General features: G+C 41.4%; 1 protein-coding gene across 9 annotated transcripts in view; it reads right to left on the minus strand.

The window, feature by feature from the left end:
* Positions 1 to 13782, minus strand: part of LOC110833899 (uncharacterized) — a 41976-nt gene that overhangs the window by 15763 nt on the left and 12431 nt on the right. Inside the window, exon 1 of one of the 9 annotated variants that reach the window (XM_022072470.2) lies at positions 12280 to 12522. The exons of 7 other annotated variants lie outside the window; for them this stretch is intronic. The gene's annotated coding sequence lies outside the window, so the exon portion shown is untranslated. Of the gene's footprint in view, positions 1 to 11770; positions 11991 to 12279; positions 12523 to 13782 lie in introns of those variants that run through there. One more of the 9 variants, XM_087353524.1, reaches the window with a different exon arrangement.

Genomic DNA, 13782 nt, shown 5'->3' on the forward strand with positions numbered 1-13782 from the left:
GTTACAGCCTATATTACAGTAACATAAACACGCAAGTACAATTTCAGCTGTCCATAAACAAACTCTGGTTCAACAGTCGCCCATGAAACACTAACATGCCAAATTCCACGTGCAATAAGTAATTTCTATTTTTAAAATAATTTTTCATATTATTCCATGTTCCTTCTCAAAGTTAAAACAGTTTCAGAAAGGCGATAACAAAAAGTGTCGGAAAACGTTTCCGCGGAAACATTAAGTAAATTAATTAACATTTTGAAAATATTTCTAGGAAATAAGAGTTCTTCCATGTCGATAAATTAGACTGTTCAGCCAAATTGACATTATTTAAATTTACAAAGAAGTGTGTCTGAGATGTCCAATATACGAATAAAACAGTAAAATATACGCCGTGACATTTCTCATCTGATCTAAAATATGGGGTTGTATAAAAACCATGTTTTATGACTTTTATAACTATCTGACCAACAGTTCGGTTTCGAAGGAAACTTGAAAACATCTGATCCAAACTTTATTTTATACATGCTTCATAACCTGGAACCTGTGATGATCCCGCCCACACAAATATTTCTTAGTGACAGACAAGGTCTCCCTCAAGGGTCCCCACAACTAGGTTCGGTTTCCAGTTCTTCCCCATCCCCAAAAACACCAGACGTACATTTCATGACGTCGTCCGCCATACTGTTATATTTTCTCTGACTTCCTTAAAAAATGTTAAATCAAATAATATTTTTAAGATTTCTGCACTGAATAAACTCCTATTTAAAAACCTAAATATTACAATTCACAGACCTACAATTTTACCTGTTGCCTTATACTCGTATGGGTATGGAACTTTGTATCTCAACGTAAAAAGTAACAAAGAGCCGAGGAATATATTTCTACTTAACAAGGAAGATAATAACAAGAACTCTATAATTTGTATTCGTCACCATATATTATTAAGACAATCAAACCAAGGAGGTAAAGATGGACAGGGCACGTAGCACGCACGAGGAAGATATATACAGACATTTTAGTCGGAAACCTGAAGGGGGGAGACACCTTGGATCAGACGGGAGGATAACATTGAGACATATATCCAAGAAACAGGGCGTGAAGATTAGACTAGATTAATCTGATTCAGAATAAGATCCAGTGGCAGACTCTTGTCAATAAGGCAATGAACATTTGGGTTCCATGAGAGGTAGGTATTTCTTTACAAGCTTAGCGATTTTAAGTTCTTACGAGCTCTACTGGACTGACTTAGTTTGTTATTTAAAAAGACACAAAACTGTTAGGTAAATTAAACCATGGCATTATTTACTACTGTGGGAAATTTTAGCATGTCTTCTAATCGTAATAGCAATCGAGTAAGTGAAATTTTTGTTAGTCACCCAGCAGTAAAGAAAAGCGAGACAAACGGCCCCAACATTTCGTGGTAAGAAGCTCTCACAGGTCAGCGTCTGTATGGATATCCGATAAAGACCACACTCTTGGCCTCTTGGGTTGCGACCGACATTTCAAAGCCTCCCCAGTCCGTAGCCGTATTCACACAGCTATACGCAACTTCCCGCTCGTTGGATCTGAGTACACTTTCAAAATTCCTGAAACTCTCTAGTATCATTAATAACTGTAGATTTTCACATTCATGGTGAACTAAACGAGGACTAGAAAACCTTTTCCAAGCAACGTCAAAGTTATGAATTTATGATTTGTTGGCAATGTAGTGCCAAAATCAACTATATTTTTGTGCCAGAATTTGGCGCACCATTTTGGAGCTGAACACCGCAAAGCGTGTCCTGGAGTTTGCAACTTTCCACTCGCCGCCGCCGCCATGCGCTACCCACTGCAGGCATATAAAAGTGGCCGACACGAACGCACGAATACATAAATGGCGTCTTATTCACGCCAACCAATCTACCAAAAACCTACTGCTGCTGATGAGAGGTTATCCCGTCAGGCAACATGTCCTTTGTGCAAAGGATTTTGGTTGGTTGGTTGGTTGGTTCTCAGAGGTTTGAGCCCAGAGACGGTGGGGCCTCTGCGACTTGGGGGGAGGGGAATCACTTCAGCTGAAGGCCCCGTGATTGGGGATAGCGGGCCGTACGCCTCTTGAATTATACCCTGGCATTTGCCTTACAACTGAGGAAAAACACGGATAACTTCAGTCAGGGTAGCCGACTTGGCCGTCTTTTCAGGGACAGCCTTCGCTGGCTTGCTGAACATCGGTTGCCCTTGGGTGACCTCTGTCAGCCTTCTTCCGGCAAAAGTGCCTCCCGAGTTGCCGGACTAAGGGGTTCTCCACACCAGCTAACTTTGAGTCGAAGCCCTCAGTCAGTGCCCTGATGTGGTCGGCGAAGAGCGAGATACCGAAATCCTCGTGAATTTGCCTGTTAATAACGTACCAAGGCACTTGGACGCAACACTAGCAGCTGACCTCCAAATCGGGCATGCGTATTCCACTATAGAACGGATGAGCAGCTTGTACCACGTTTCTGACGGATAGACCACCTAGAGTAACCAAGTACTTCATACACCAACTCTCTGAAGCTGAGTGGTTCATGAGGACACGTGGCAGCAGATGTGCAGAAGCGTCCAAAACTCGGCCGTCGTCGTTTGTGTCGTTCACTTCAGCAATGTAACATCGACAGCCAGACGGTCTGAGATGAACGGAAGACGCTGAAGATGATTTGAAGAGAATTACATGTACAGCGTGCATGTAAACCACACACACACACAAGAACCCAATAATGGGGCAGACAGAAGCGACTGCGTGCTGCTGGAGACGGAGCCGGAAGGCGCCCCACCCGAGCGGCAATTATGTACAATCACAATCAAGTGTCTTGAGATCAGTTCACAACACTTGGCATGCGGCAGTAAGCACTGCAACCTGTCCCGTAACTAGACCATCTTCTACCTCAACCCACTACGAGGAAAATGTGGATCGCGGGCAACAATTCATTCCTGGTTGAGAAGCTGATAGCAACTCAGCTGATTAAGCAATTCGTTACGTTGTATGAACACGAAGGCTCGCCGTCACGTTCACAGAAGCCCAATAGTGGACCATTTCCTGAATACAATCCACATGACACACTCGATTTATTTAAGATCATTTTAATATTATCCTCCCATTCGTGCATATCTATCTGGTGAAGAGTATACGTTATGGAATTCCTCATTATGCAACGGACTTCATCCTCCTGAAATAATCACTAATACTTCATGGATAAAGAATCTTAGCATTGGCATAGACATAACCAATAGTTCAGCTGTACGACTGAATTTGGAACACAAATCTCATGCAAAGTGCTTAGTCAACTATTCAGCACACCTAACGCTGCTACGATGGTCAAATTACGAAGGCTACGGCGGCTGGACGAAGAGTTCTTGTGGGAGAAACAAGACATGCATACAGAATTTTGGTGTGAAGACCGAGAATGAGACATGAAAATAACCAAAACGAATGTTCCGGAAATGGGTTGCGAGAAATAAACTGGGCTGAAGTGGCTACACATAGTGTTTAATGCCGGTCTTTGGTATTTGACTGAATCGGTCAGTAATTCACAGTAAAGTTGATTCTGTGTCCAATTACTAGGCCATGATTATACGAGAATCAAGCAAAAGCCCTACGCGTTCTAGGTCTCTGCGGGTAGATGGAGATCACTGACGCATATGCAGCCAGCCGCACTCCCAGACAAACACTCCCCCTCTTCGACACAAACTGGACGGGAGGCTGTGCGAGCCGCAAGGTTCGACGCCGGTATTATAACAAAGACTTCATTCTCGGGAGAGACAAACTATCCTGACAGAGACATTTCGCAGTTTTCCTCAATCTCTCCAGACAAACGCAGGCACATTTTGAGACAGGCAGCAGTCACTACCTCAATTCGCCATTTGCAGCTATCGCCGTGCAAATATTAAAAGGCATCGTCGAGCCGCTTGTGAATCAGGCTTTCAGCAAATAACTGCGTGCCAGAAAAGCGTCAGCACACGCACAAAGCGACGTCCCTGACAGGGTATCGATCGCACGGAATTACTGTCTCAATAAATTATCAATATCCGAGCAGACATTCATCATACCGCGTCCAACTGAATCGAAAATGATCACACAAGAAAGCACACACCCACTCTTGGAGTCAATTTTGATTCAAGACTGGAGACATTAAAATGTGGAGTTCGTATGAAACTGGAAACAGCTGATTTGTCAATTTTAAACAAGTGACATCTGCCGCCCAGACTACTGACAAACGTTGCACGCACTGGGGGGGGGGGGGGGGGGGCGTGAAGATGAGGTATGCAGACAAGATTTCATTCGAAAAACCTGCAGGAAACACTGCTGTAAGTTTTTTTAATACTTTCCATCATGTACAAAGCAAACACCTTTCAAAACTGTAACACGTGTTGGCATTTTGGGCATCCTTTGTACGGCTGTTGTTCAGATCGGACCAAAGAACCAGCCACTCCAGTCCTGCCAACATAAAGGGGATTCACATTCACATGATTGCTTCTCTTTGTAATGAATTTCCCGCAAGGCTTCGTTCTGCAACACTTCACTCGTTCGGAGCGGCACACGCGGACGCGCTGTCAAGTGAACTACCCTTCTTTTCACGCGACAATCATTAAGTAGGCAAGCTACTGTTCCGGTACACCGGAGCGCAAAAGCAACACTATATTAATTGACCCAAACACATTCGGGCAATATAGGCAGAGACGAAGACACCAAGCCTACATAATATGCAAGATGAAACCAGGTTCTCAGTACATTTTAATTAATGTTTTCAAATTACAATTCGTTCTGAGACAAAAGAATGGTGATGCATCTCATCCGTTCGTCCAGTTTCTCCGTCTCATGTATGATAAGCGACAGCTACGCGGTGCCTTGGCGGTAAATAAGAGAAAACTGGAAGGCGGGAATATGCAAACATCCATACACGATTCCTTCTTTCGTTTGTGAACGACTCCTCCTACCGTTTCCTAAATGGAATGCAGAGAGATTATCGATTCCACATCTGAAGTTGATACCTCGGAGAACAACTTCGAAAAGATATTTTATTAAATCCATGACGAACGAAAAATTCCTTAAGTCGCGTCCCCATCCAAGCTTTCATGTTCCACTATTGGACGTTCTTCCATGGTCGTACAACGCAAAATACAATGTGTAGATGCCATGTTTCTTCTTTCGTAAATTCGTATAAGACTGGCCATATGCAGATAAAAAAATCAATAACAGAAATTTCTAAGTCCATTATGATATTACAAGATCCATATCTTCTAATTTACTTAGCAGGTTTTAAATATCTCATTACATGAATGGACCCAGCTTGATTACTGTCTGAAGCTGAAGTGAAGGATGTCATGCAATAGCGACATACAATTGATTAATATTTATATCTTACGAAATAACGTTTCCTTAGTGTACAGTTCTTCCAGGATAAACATTTATCTTAAACTCCTTCAAATTACATCAAGTAACTTCAAGATGCGAGACCTTATCGAGAAGCTGTCACAGTCGATCACAAAATTCCTCTCGTTTTAGACAGCCCGGCGACTCATTGCCGTGTCTGCAAGATACCATCACTGCGTTTAATCCAGTCCCCAAGCCCATGCACGCCCTATCAAGGTCCACTTCAATAATCTCCTCCATACAACGCCCGAGTTTCTCAAGCGGTCTCTTCCCTTTCCTCAGCTTTTCCGACCAACATTTTGTATGTTTGTTTTTATCAACTCTCCAAAACCGTGATATTCCCGCTGACAGCAACACTTAACATTTTAAAAAATCTGAACTGGGAGGTCTTGGTGTATAAAAAAGATGTGTCACTGAAATGGTTAAATTAAAAAGAATGCGTCTACAGACGGCAACCTGTCACTAGCGAAGCACAACGTTTACTGTGCGAACAGTGTATACAATTACACGACACATACCTGCCAATACCGTAAGAAAACAAAACATTCACAGTAGCCGCAAAGGGTTGCAGGTGTGATGGGAATGACAGCTCTGAACACACTTCCTGCTAAATAAACTGTTTGAGGGATGGAAACAGGAAGGAATAAGAGGACGGAAGTAAACGTGGCGCCTCTAATGGAACTGTGAGGGAAAGCGACACGCCGCGGAGATGAATAAAAAGAACATCCCTTGCTGCTGAGTGATGCTGAATACAGGCACTGCATGAAGATGCTAGATTCATGTCACTAACCCACTCAGCCAGCCTCAAGACACTGCTGATAGACTGTCACCTCGACAAATCGGTGCATGGCGCAGCAATGGGCTACGGCGTATATGCAGATCGCCTAATAAAGTAACTAACAGGCCTACAGCATTTCTGCCGAGAAGCGAACTTTGTAAGCCAGAGGTACGTCAACCACCGTGTTCAGAGCCACGTTAAAGAAGTTGGACCCGTCATATTCTTCCTATTATCGGCGATAGAATCCCATTTCAGAAACGGGGGCGAGCAGAAGCCAAGAAGACTGAATAGACCATAAATGAAGTTAGCAGAAAGCAAATGAAAATGTCCACTCTCCCTCAGGCTGTAGGTCTTCTTATTACGGCAGTCTTGCGCAAATGCACTCCCTTTGACCGATGCCATTTTTACTGCCATTGCACCGGGTGGTGATCGCGCTAAGCAACGGATCAACGATGGCCGGAGTTCGGGGCTGAGCGGTTAGCACTCCCGCTTCATATCCGACAATTCCCGCATTCAAATCTCAACAGGGAGACCAACTAGCCTGGCGGAGGTTCTTCGTGGTTATCCTCAGTCCCTTCAGACAAGTTCAGGGTTAGTACGTTCGGCGCCACGCTACCTTTCATCAATCATATCCGCCCTATAATTCGACGCTGTATGTTGTGAGCTAATAAACGCGTAATTCTATATAAATTAGAATAAAACAATGTGGATATAGATCCATTTTCCACTATAAAACCGGCGATGGTCACCTAGGAAAAAGACCAGAGACGAGAAATTGGGAAAATGGAAATGTGAAACGGCACGAACGTCCAAGAACATGTCCGAAGAGTGTGCGGTTTTGGAAGTGCACACAACAGAAACGTTTATTTTAAATTTAAATCACAAAATTACTAGTCCCACTGGACTTCTATTCAGACATTTAAACGGCAATCTGCATGGTGAAGCTCACTGGTATGAACTTTCGGGCCAGAGAAATATAGACGGATAAAAGAGATTTCGATTCAAATATTATTATATATATGCAATTATCTGACAACGAACTTAATTAATATGACCATTAAAATTACATTTCGTCTTAATTACCCACGTTATCCTGTGCTTAATCCTTATACAGGTTCTAGTAAGCCGCATATGATGAGGCTCATTAAAAATCTGAAAAACTGCTAATGAAATATTGGAATAAATCAGACAGGGAACAGTGAAACAACGAGAAATGTAGTTCCGGCTCCTGGTATAGTAAATTGTAATTAAATCAGAAATGTTACGGTGGCTGGACACGTTCCTCGAAAAGGGAATACAAGAAACAAGTTCGTTTGCAAGCCACTATTATTAACATAGAGGCTGAAACAAGAGACTTATTAGGCAAAAATGGCTAATAATGAAATAATTTTTGGAACAGAATGTACAATATTTTAGTCTGATTCAGTTAGCTGCTTAGAAAGGCGAATGTAGAGTGGGGATTCGTCTGATGCAGGTATGTTAAACACCAGTTCGCCCTAAAACATTATGCGCCAGGTCAACATTCCCACAGTCCAGATAAAGTACTTAGGCACTACGTATCCCTGTATTCCTCCGCGTGAAACAAGTTAAGTCTCGTTAAAACAGACTAGTGACGTCACTTTTGTGACGCCTGAATTACTAAAACACGACGTGAAAGTACCTACTCACTGGTAACAAAGCCCGGAGACACCCCTTTGTAGAAACTCGCCCCCGAATCAGGAGAATGCATATATAAATGCATAGATAACTAACAAACATCACAAAAAGAAAACACTACATAGATTACTTTATGCATTGTTCACACGAAGTGGATAAGATGAACATATAATGAAAGGCTCTGCCCGCATATTTCATCTATGTGTTCTAGTAAAAATTATATAGCGAATATTTTATTCCTATCGGTTTAACACAGGCCTGGCACCCACTTTAAATGGGCAGAACAAGAAAAATAAATAGGTGTAAAAGTGTGGACTGATTTCATCTGGCTCAGTATAGGTTACATGAAAGGCGGATAACTGAAGCTTGAAGACTACGTAGCATGGAGTTAATTAGATTGCAGCATCCCATATGATACATCCACTGGGTGGCCCTAGACTGCCCAGCTGGTTGCCTGTCAGTTTACGAATTCAAAAATACCATTACACGCAAATGAAACAATCCCTTTGGTTCATTTAATTTACAGAAATGTTTGCTTTTTACAAATTTGGTCCACTGTCCCTGAACAGAAGAAGAATAAAAAAGCTGTTCTGATGCAATGATTTGCAATAATAATAAATAATAAGTACTCTATGTAAGGTAGGACAAAACTGCAGAAATAACATTTCAAACAATAACGCAGGAAAGAGTTGGAAACAGCTGACGTACCAAGAGCGGTGTTATTGCAACATTTGCGCAACGCTTCATACACTCTCGTGACTATTCTGTGTATCTACACAAATACAGAAGCTAAAAGCAGTATCTGGAAAAAGAACACACGTCGATGAAAGCAAAATGAGGAATAAAAGAGTTTTAAAAATTAGAAATACCTATCCTAGAAGAGTTACTACGGCTACGCAGAAAAAAGCTTGGTCTTGTGGGTTGTAACGTCGTGTGTACTTGAAGGCTGTTCGGAAAAATACTGTCTCCATCTTCAGGGCTGAATATGGTGACAGTATGTTCCTCCGAAACGTTGGTATCTTCGTAGAAATCCACGCGGCGTTAGAAACCCAGCAGACCCACCATCGACATCTTAATCACAGTGAGAACCTTAAATCTCATTAAATTCTATTTTGTTCCATTCAGAATTGCTATTAATACAGACATTTACTTCTATATGAAATAAATGCTGTACAACATACACCCCGTGTATTTATGAGCAGATTTATGCTGCATATCATACACTTTTCTGAGTAATATATACTTAAAATTTGCTGCATATTTCTTTCTTTGTTTTTCACTGTTACATTTTCCGGAAGTCCACTCTACATAGGACTCACACCGGACGGGCGGAAAATTCTTTTCCATCTGCGACACAAATATCCCTTTTAAAACATATGACGTGCACTGAACAAATTCTGGACTGACAAGAGTTTAATGGTTGGCTGACTTTGATGCTGGCGGTGTTGAATTTCCGGTTCTATTGTCGGAGAGTTCACGAAGAACCCAATTCGTCATATGTTACACGTACACGCATAAAGAACAGATCCCCGCCAGAACTTAGGTAAGCTACGCCACTGTTTGAACGCAACGTTCAGAACTCAGGACGTCGTGAACTCAGAGGAAATCAATTTTTCATACCACATGCATGCTACATGAGTAGCGAACAGAAATTCTGAGTGTAAGTGGTTGATCCCCTAATTTCAGGAATTATTTTCTGTGACTGGAAGGTGCAGATAAATGGCTGAGAATGTAATTCACGATCGCAAAAGGCAGCCCCACCCCTTGCTTCACCCCCTAATCAGGACACCGTTCTGTATTTAAAACAACAAAGGGCAGGTAACGTTTCTGAGGTCCGCAGTTTGAATCTCAGGCAGGAAAATGACCATAATGAATTGCAACGTTTTCGTAACGATTCCTGTGAAATCTTTAAATGGGATTAAGGTTGCTAGAATTTCAGTTTCAAAACACGGAACACATCCTTTCGGGAGCGTGTGTGTGTGTAGTGGGAATATGGGGGGGGGGGGGGTATTAGTTCATAGTCTCATGACATTCTGTTATTTTGTTTTTGTTGTTATTAAAACTTAAATCGTGCTTTACGGTGACACTGATAAAAGAACAATCCGCCATCGCTATTACTGAACGTAACCTGTAGTATGCAGATATCGTTCTAGCGTGCAAAACAAAAACATGTTTCAACGACATCTTATGATCACGTGTTTAATGAAAGCGGTGTAGCGTGTGGAATGTTATTTAACAAAACTGGCTCATTTAAACACACACGGAACACCTATTATAACAATTAAATTGTAATTATGTAATTCAGTAAATAAAAGTTTAAATTGGTTTCGACTTATTTTTGTCAATCAGTAGGTCTATTTAGCTACCAGGCAAAATGTAACATTGTTAGCTGTGAGAACGCTCGTAATTTCTCGTTAACACAGGTCTGCGCGAAGCTCGTACTTGGCCACGTCCCTTTTCCTGCTTTCATGATTTCCCTCTAACAACGCAGAAGAATACAGTTTCATTCTATAAGCGCATATGCAGGTCGTACGTTTAAATCTACACTTAAAACGAACCATCACAATTACAGTTACATTAAAGTCAGAATTAAATACATAACCAACACCAAATCGCACTACAAAAGCCTCTTCATAATAAAGTTGTAAATTCGGTGTCATTACACAGGTTTCACTGATTTTTATGTAAATAGCCGCATTTATGGAACCGGGTTGATAAATCCTACCCTATCCTAAGCCAAACTAATATAGTCAACACTCTTACGTCCTACAATGCCCAATTTTAACGTAATACTGCCATCTACGCCTAGGTCTCAGTAAAGAAGTTGCCTTGTCAACACGTAGGGCCTAGTTTTATTGAAATCCGTCTACAGGCAAACGCTGTTTCTAGGTCACATACGGACCACACCTCCATATAAGACGTTCCATGACTTCGCTTCACATACGCAGAGCCTAATAAGTGACAACACTGTTCTGAACGACCTGCTGTGACTAGTAAATTACTGCTAGACACTAATTAGTATTCAAGGCTGTGGTTTCATGACTCACTCAGTGCGGAGTGCATCTCTTAATACAACAATTCCTAAAACTCAATTTTTTTCCGTTATGTTTCCATGGTTACTACAAACTGCGCTGTCACTCTCCCGATCAGTAAGGAAGAAATATATTCTGCCAAACCAAATTAGAGCTACGGAGGGAATATCGTGCTGTAATATAATTTGCATAAAAGCTGCAGACGGCTCCACTGTAGACGTAACATCTCTCGCCATAAAATTCCACTGGCTACGGGCCTCAAAGAGGCAATGTAAGCATTTTACAAAATGCAGGTCTGCCAATAAGAAAAGAATGTGTCAAAATAATTTTCGAAATAAAAATAAGGATTCAGACAGCCACTTACGAAAACGGTCACATGGAGATAGCATATTTCCTTTACTGGCAGTTTCACACTAAGAACGTGTTAAAAGCTCAAGTGTCAGTGCGGTCTGGTACAGTTCTTCTTAATAACCAACATTAACCTTTAAGGTCCGAAAATCTAAAAATGTTACGTGTTGCATTCATTTCACTCCTCTCGATTCAATTACCGTAATAAAACATGGCGAAGAGTAAAAATTATGAAGCAGAGCATTATCCAGATTCCTACATATTCCTGTTACTTCCTCTCTCTTAGATCCAAATATTCTCTTAAATACGTGTTTGTTGTAATAAATACGAACGTGACTAAAGGCAATATGTTTGCATAACGTAGCGTATTACCGTAAGCAAACTGTTCTTCTCGCTTGTTTGCACAAGCACAGGATTCAAACCCTTTACAATTCAGCGAGATTCGCCTAGGTTGGGTTACAGACGCGTAGAGTAGCATGCACAACGGCGTTATCATCGTTACACCTCACGACACTCCCGTCGATATTACCGAAGTCATAACAGGCGTTACTTAAGCATTAGATTTGCACTTACAGGTAATTTTGGAGAAGATTTGGTTATGTTGGGCTGGCTTCAATGTATGAGAAACACGGGTTTATGCACACGTAACACGGTTGTCTTTAATTGCTGACTATCATGACGGCCAATGCTAGTTGTAGTCCACACTGGTTGTATACAAGCAATCACAAATTATAAATTCGCACAATAAAAACACTTGAAGCGAGCAGACTCAAGCAAGGAACATTGCGCCATTTCACACAAGGTAGACACTGATTCCTAGGTCACAAGACGGGAAGCGATTTGAATATGGGAATATACCAAGGAAATTTCACTGAGAATGCCACTAGAAGGCACGAATGTACAAAAATTTAAAATCACAGATGTATAAGGAAGTTGGAACCACAGTAAATGACGCGTACATGTTCTTAGATTAGATACCTATAGTTCTGTAAACATGATAGTTTTTGTAGTCAACAACCGTGTTTAATTAAATGGGTGTTGTCTGAGATTAATCAATCGACTTACATGATGGAAACACTCACCTCACCGGCTCAACGGATTTACTTCAACTAAGGGCTGTCCTCTGTGACGAACAGAGGCACGACTCCAATGACACTAAGCAGGGAAGTTTCGGAAATACAACACTGTCCGATATTATACGCTGTCTGGTACTACACGACTCTCCCCTAATGATGAAAACAGGATTCAACTGGTTAAGAACAGGGTCTAACGAAGGACTACTGCGTCTTGTGAAGACTGTAATGAACCTTTCTGTTCCACAAAACGCGGACGTTTCTAACAGCTAACACGCAAGTCCCCGCAAGACTAGAACTTTGGTTGTTTCTTTAAGTAAGATGAGCCGTTACTGCCTGCGATAAACACACAAGACATTCCGTTTAATTTTAGTCATGTTTGTTGTGATCATTATCACACAGCGGCATGTGCTTGAAACAGTTGTCACACACTATCTGTCACCAGGGGAACAGAGGGAGGAAGTACCAGGATGGAGAAAAGTGCGAAATGAGATGCTTCATGCCTTCACTAAATATTATTAGGTTGATCAAAGCAAGGAGGATGAGATGTTACGAGAAGATGTGAAATCTTTATATAATCGTCGTCGCAAGAACCTGAAGAAAAGAAACCCACTCAAGAGACAGAAGTATAGATGTGAGGATAATATTGCGGTGAATACTGAGGATCTAAGGTATGAGGATGCTGAATAGATTAGACTGTCTGGAACAGATACCAATAGCGGCATCTAGTGATTTAAAAATTAACATCTGGGTTATATAAAAGGCAAGGATCTGGCCAGTTGAGCGACTACCACCTTCTCAAGAATGATTTTTGCTTTGGATAGTTATTCAGTGCACTATTTATGAATTCAAAGAAAAATTAATTCTGGAAATAAGCTTATAAATGCTTGGGGGAAAACAAAGTTTTATTCTTTTCTTGGAAGGTACAGTAGGGTTGCGTGACAAATAAAATAACCCGTACGTCAGAAAGCAGTGTTTTTGCTGAGTGGCAATATGCTTACGAGAGACGTAAAGGTTTCTCTACTCCAATGCAAGGTTTCTGCTGCTACATCTGTCAAATGGACGGCGCACAGGGAATGCCAGAACAGAAATACTTTGGCTACAGTATTTACTTTGTTGACGTCGAACAAGACGACGCCTACAAGCATTCCAGGTGGCGCCGGTCTAAATCAGACGCTTCGCGAATAACACCACAACCGCTCCGCTACAACGAGACATTTTCCTTCGGAATGAACTAATTTACAATCGCTTTTTCGAAGCTCGTCTAAATAATAATTAATAGTTCGGTCAATACCACAAAGAAAACACCACACATCTATGGGAAATAATACCTGTTTACACTGAGAATCATATGAAACCCATAAACAAAATGCAGCATTACTGATTGTTAAAGCAGATGGTACATACAGTAAGCTCTACTTTAACAAGCGAAAGTTCATTATTATACCCGTGAGAATCCAATCCACTAACGTATCTTGCTTTCAAACACACGATTCAGCTGCGCATGAGAAA

The sequence above is a fragment of the Zootermopsis nevadensis genome, unplaced genomic scaffold (genome assembly GCF_977971745.1).
Source record: "Zootermopsis nevadensis isolate Lab colony 2312 unplaced genomic scaffold, Znev_1.0 Znev_ptg000022l, whole genome shotgun sequence".
Taxonomy (NCBI): domain Eukaryota; kingdom Metazoa; phylum Arthropoda; class Insecta; order Blattodea; family Termopsidae; genus Zootermopsis; species Zootermopsis nevadensis.